The sequence below is a fragment of the Chrysemys picta genome, unplaced genomic scaffold, assembly GCF_011386835.1.
Source record: "Chrysemys picta bellii isolate R12L10 unplaced genomic scaffold, ASM1138683v2 scaf763, whole genome shotgun sequence".
Lineage (NCBI taxonomy): Eukaryota > Metazoa > Chordata > Testudines > Emydidae > Chrysemys > Chrysemys picta.
In genome coordinates, this window is record NW_027053470.1 from 2,295 (window position 1) to 7,500 (window position 5,206).

Consider the following 5,206-nt stretch of genomic DNA (forward strand, 5'->3'; position numbering starts at 1 on the left):
GAGCGAGACGGGGCTAACCGGGGGGGGGGGGCGCCTCCTGCGACTTTGGGGGCCGCGGGTCGTCAGTGGCGTGCAGGCCGGGCCTCTCCCGGGGGATTCGGGGGGGCGGTCCTGCGGGCCGGGCGCAGGGGGCTCGGGCGAGCCCGGGCCGGTCCGCCCCGGGGCCGGGGTCTCCGCCTGCGGCTCAGGGGGGCGCGGGTCGTCGGGGGAGGAAGCCCGGGGGAGCTGCACACCGGCCCGCCAGGCCAGGCCTGGCCTGGATGGCCGCGGGGGGATTCGGGGCGGTCCCGCGGGCCGGGGGCCGGGCGCAGGGGAGGCGGGGGGTCCGAGCGAGTCCGTCCCGGGCCCGGGGCCTCCCCCTGCGGCTTTGGGGTCCGTGGGTCCCCGCTGGCGGAAGCCACTGGGAGCTGGACACCCGCCGTCCGTCCCGCCTGGCCAGGCCTGGCCTGGGTGGCCGCGGGGGGATTCGGGGCGGTCCCGCGGGCCGGCGGCCGGGCGCAGGGGAGGCGGGGGGTCCGAGCGAGTCGGTCCCGGGCCTGGGGTCTCCCCCTGCGGCTTTGGGGTCCGTGGGTCCCCGCTGGAGGAAGCCGCTGGGCGCTGGACACCCGCCGTCCGTCCCGCCTGGCCAGGCCTGGCCTGGGTGGCCGCGGGGGGATTCGGGGCGGTCCCGCGGGCCGGCGGCCGGGCGCAGGGGGTCCGAGCGAGTCCGTCCCAGGCCCGGGGCCTCCCCCTGCGGCTTTGGGGTCCGTGGGTCCCCGCTGGAGGAAGCCGCTGGGCGCTGGACACCCGCCGTCCGTCCCGCCTGGCCAGGCCTGGCCTGGGTGGCCGCGGGGGGGGATTCGGGGCGGACCTGCGGGCCGGCGGCCGGGAGGGTCCGGGCCAGTCCGCCCCATGCCCGGCGTCTCCCCCAGCGGCTTCGGTGGCCCCGGGGGGGGTCCTCCGCGGAGGAAGCCGGGTGGGTGGGGAGCCGGACCCCAGGCGCCCAGACCCGTGACCTGCGGCCGCGACCTCCGACTCGGCAGGAGCGACGAGGGGCTTTCCGGCCCGTCCCCCCCTCTCCTTCCCCCCCAGAAAAGGAGAGAGAGCTGACTCGGACCGGGAAAAGCTGCCTACGGCACCTGGGATTCCCAGGCGGTCACCCATCCAAGTACTAGCCAGGCCCGGGACGGTTTACCTTCCGAGATCGGACGGGATCGGGGGCGTTCGGTCCGGTATGGCCGTAGGCACCCGGCCCCGCGCCTCCTCGCCCGCTTTCCCCTGCCGACGCCCGGGCCTGCCGCACGGTGAGCCCCGGTCGGACTGCCCCCCCCCCTGCGGCAGGGCCCCCGTCTCTCGCGGGCCCGGTCCTTTTTTCCTTTTCGAGCTCCGGGGCCCGGGCTGGCCGCCAGAGCCCCTCCGCCCGCCCTCCCCGGCGTCGGGGAAAATACTGTCCCGGACTTCCAGTGCGCCCGATCCTGTCAGCCGGGGGGTGGGGAGGGGCAGTCCCTCGCTGCGGCCGGGGAGGGTGAGCCCAGGGCGGCTTGCCTGCCGTGCGAGGCCCCTCTCGGCCACCAGGTCAACCCCGAGTCGAAAGGGCTGAAAAATTTTCAGAGTCCCCTCCCGGGCACCAGGTCAACCCGTGGAATCGGACGGGTTCACCTGCTGGCCGGTTCGCTTCCCGGCCACCAGGTCAACCCCTAGGTTGCCGACCGGCCTACCCAGTGGCCGGTTTGCTTTCCGGCCACCAGGTCAACCCCTAGGGGTTTTAACGGGGGCACGCCCGGTGGCCTCTTTCCCGTCCGGTCACCAGGTCAACCCGGATCTCCCTCCTTCCCTGGGCGTCCCCTCCTCGGAGGCGTCAGGTTCCATTTCCCCCCCCCCCCAGACTTCCAGGGGCCCGATCCAGTCGGCCGGGAGGCAGTCCCTCGCTGCGGCCGGGGAGGGTGAGCCCAGGGCGGCCTGGTCCATGTCTCTAGTGGGCCCGATCCTTTTTTTTTTTTTCGAGCTCCGGGGCCAGGCCCGCCCGGGCAGCCCTCCTCGGAGGCGTGGGGCGATTCCCCCCCCCCCCCAGACTTCCAGGGGCCCGATCCTGTCGGCCGGGAGGCAGTCCCTCGCTGCGGCCGGGGAGGGTCAGCCCAGGGCGGCTTGCCTGCCGTGCGAGTCCCCTCTCGGCCACCAGGTCAACCGCGAGTCGAAAGGGCTGAAAAATTTTCAGAGTCCCCTCCCGGGCACCAGGTCAACCCGTGGAATCGAACGGGTTCACCTGCTGGCCGGTTCGCTTCCCGGCCACCAGGTCAACCCGTGGAATCGGACGGGTTCACCGGCTGGCCGGTTCGCTTTCCGGCCACCAGGTCAACCCCTAGGTTTTAAGGGGGGGACGCCCGGTGGCCTCTTTCCCGTCCGGTCACCAGGTCAACCCGGATCTCCCTCCTTCCCTGGGCGCCCCCTCCTCGGAGGCGTCAGGTTCCATTCTTTTTTCCAGACTTCCAGGGGCCCGATCCAGTCGGCCGGGTGGCAGTCCCTCGCTGCGGCCGGGGAGGGTGAGCCCAGGGCGGCTTGCCTGCCGTGCGAGTCCCCTCTCGGCCACCAGGTCAACCCCGAGTCGAAAGGGCTGAAAAATTTTCAGAGTCCCCTCCCGGGCACCAGGTCAACCCGTGGAATCGAACGGGTTCACCTGCTGGCCGGTTCGCTTCCCGGCCACCAGGTCAACCCGTGGAATCGGACGGGTTCACCGGCTGGCCGGTTCGCTTTCCGGCCACCAGGTCAACCCCTAGGTTTTAAGGGGGGGGGGACGCCCGGTGGCCTCTTTCCCGTCCGGTCAGCAGGTCAACCCGGATCTCCCTCCTTCCCTGGGTGCCCCCTCCTCGGAGGCGTCAGGTTCCATTCTTTTTTCCAGACTTCCAGGGGCCCGATCCAGTCGGCCGGGTGGCAGTCCCTCGCTGCGGCCGGGGAGGGTGAGCCCAGGGCGGCTTGCCTGCCGTGCGAGTCCCCTCTCGGCCACCAGGTCAACCCCGAGTCGAAAGGGCTGAAAAATTTTCAGAGTCCCCTCCCGGGCACCAGGTCAACCCGTGGAATCGAACGGGTTCACCTGCTGGCCGGTTCGCTTCCCGGGCACCAGGTCAACCCGTGGAATCGAACGGGTTCACCTGCTGGCCGGTTCGCTTCCCGGGCACCAGGTCAACCCGTGGAATCGAACGGGTTCACCTGCTGGCCGGTTCGCTTCCCGGGCACCAGGTCAACCCGTGGAATCGAACGGGTTCACCTGCTGGCCGGTTCGCTTTCCGGCCACCAGGTCAACCCCTAGGTTTTAAGGGGGGGGGGACGCCCGGTGGCCTCTTTCCCGTCCGGTCAGCAGGTCAACCCGGATCTCCCTCCTTCCCTGGGCGCCCCCTCCTCGGAGGCGTCAGGTTCCATTCTTTTTTCCAGACTTCCAGGGGCCCGATCCAGTCGACCGGGAGGCAGTCCCTCGCTGCGGCCGGGGAGGGTGAGCCCAGGGCGGCTTGCCTGCCGTGCGAGTCCCCTCTCGGCCACCAGGTCAACCCCGAGTCGAAAGGGCTGAAAAATTTTCAGAGTCCCCTCCCGGGCACCAGGTCAACCCGTGGAATCGAACGGGTTCACCTGCTGGCCGGTTCGCTTCCCGGGCACCAGGTCAACCCGTGGAATCGAACGGGTTCACCTGCTGGCCGGTTCGCTTCCCGGGCACCAGGTCAACCCGTGGAATCGAACGGGTTCACCTGCTGGCCGGTTCGCTTTCCGGCCACCAGGTCAACCCCTAGGTTTTAAGGGGGGGGACGCCCGGTGGCCTCTTTCCCGTCCGGTCAGCAGGTCAACCCGGATCTCCCTCCTTCCCTGGGCGCCCCCTCCTCGGAGGCGTCAGGTTCCATTCTTTTTTCCAGACTTCCAGGGGCCCGATCCAGTCGGCCGGGTGGCAGTCCCTCGCTGCGGCCGGGGAGGGTGAGCCCAGGGCGGCTTGCCTGCCGTGCGAGTCCCCTCTCGGCCACCAGGTCAACCCCGAGTCGAAAGGGCTGAAAAATTTTCAGAGTCCCCTCCCGGGCACCAGGTCAACCCGTGGAATCGAACGGGTTCACCTGCTGGCCGGTTCGCTTCCCGGGCACCAGGTCAACCCGTGGAATCGAACGGGTTCACCTGCTGGCCGGTTCGCTTCCCGGGCACCAGGTCAACCCGTGGAATCGAACGGGTTCACCTGCTGGCCGGTTCGCTTCCCGGGCACCAGGTCAACCCGTGGAATCGAAAGGGTTCACCTGCTGGCCGGTTCGCTTTCCGGCCACCAGGTCAACCCCTAGGTTTTAAGGGGGGGGACGCCCGGTGGCCTCTTTCCCGTCCGGTCAGCAGGTCAACCCGGATCTCCCTCCTTCCCTGGGCGCCCCCTCCTCGGAGGCGTCAGGTTCCATTCTTCTTTTTCCAGACTTCCAGGGGCCCGATCCAGTCGACCGGGAGGCAGTCCCTCGCTGCGGCCGGGGAAGGTGAGCCCAGGGCGGCCTGGTCCATGTCTCTAGTGGGCCCGATCCTTTTTTTTTTTCCGAGCTCCGGGGCCAGGCCCGCCCGGGCAGCCCTCCTCGGGGGCGTGGGGCGATTTCCCCCCCCCCCACCCCCAGACTTCCAGGGGCCCGATCCTGTCGGCCGGGAGGCAGTCCCTCGCTGCGGCCGGGGAGGGTCAGCCCAGGGCGGCCTGCTTGGCGGCCGGGTCCATGTCTCTAGTGGGCCCGATCCTTTTTTTCCCTTTTCCGGCTCCGGGGCCCGGGGTGCCCGGGTAGCCCTCCGCGGTGGCGTCGGCCAATTTTTTTTAAAATCAGACTTCCGTGGGCCCGATCCTGACGGCCGGGAGGCAGTCCCTCGCCGCGTCCGGGGACGGCGAGACGCTCGGCCACCGGGTCAACCCGGAGGAAGCGGGCTGGGGGAAGAAAAAAAAAAAAAAAGTTTTCCAAGTCCGAAAAATTTTCAAAGTCCCCTCTCGGCCACCAGGTCAACCCCTTTGGAGCGAATGGGTTGACCTGACGGCCGGTCGTCTCGCGGATGTCCGGAAGGGGTCGCCCCACGCCGTCTCGGCCGACCGAGGGAACCACGAGGTGGCGCCCAGTTCCAGTTTCGTACCGCCGAAGGCGGGGCTTTGGCTTTTTCGACCTGCCTTTCGAGGATTGTGTGAGGAGATTTCTGAGGACAGGTTTTTCAGAGCCTGTGAGAACCGGAGCTCAGCCTAGGGGATCAA

At 69.7% G+C, this 5,206-nt stretch overlaps 1 non-coding gene across 1 annotated transcript; it reads right to left on the reverse strand.

Moving 5' to 3' along the window:
* Nucleotides 1-1,106: 1,106 nt before the first annotated feature.
* LOC135979317 (5S ribosomal RNA) lies at nt 1,107-1,225 on the reverse strand. The gene has a single exon (XR_010596650.1). It is a non-coding gene; the product is annotated as a 5S ribosomal RNA (ribosomal RNA).
* Between the last annotated feature and the right edge of the window lie 3,981 nt (nt 1,226-5,206).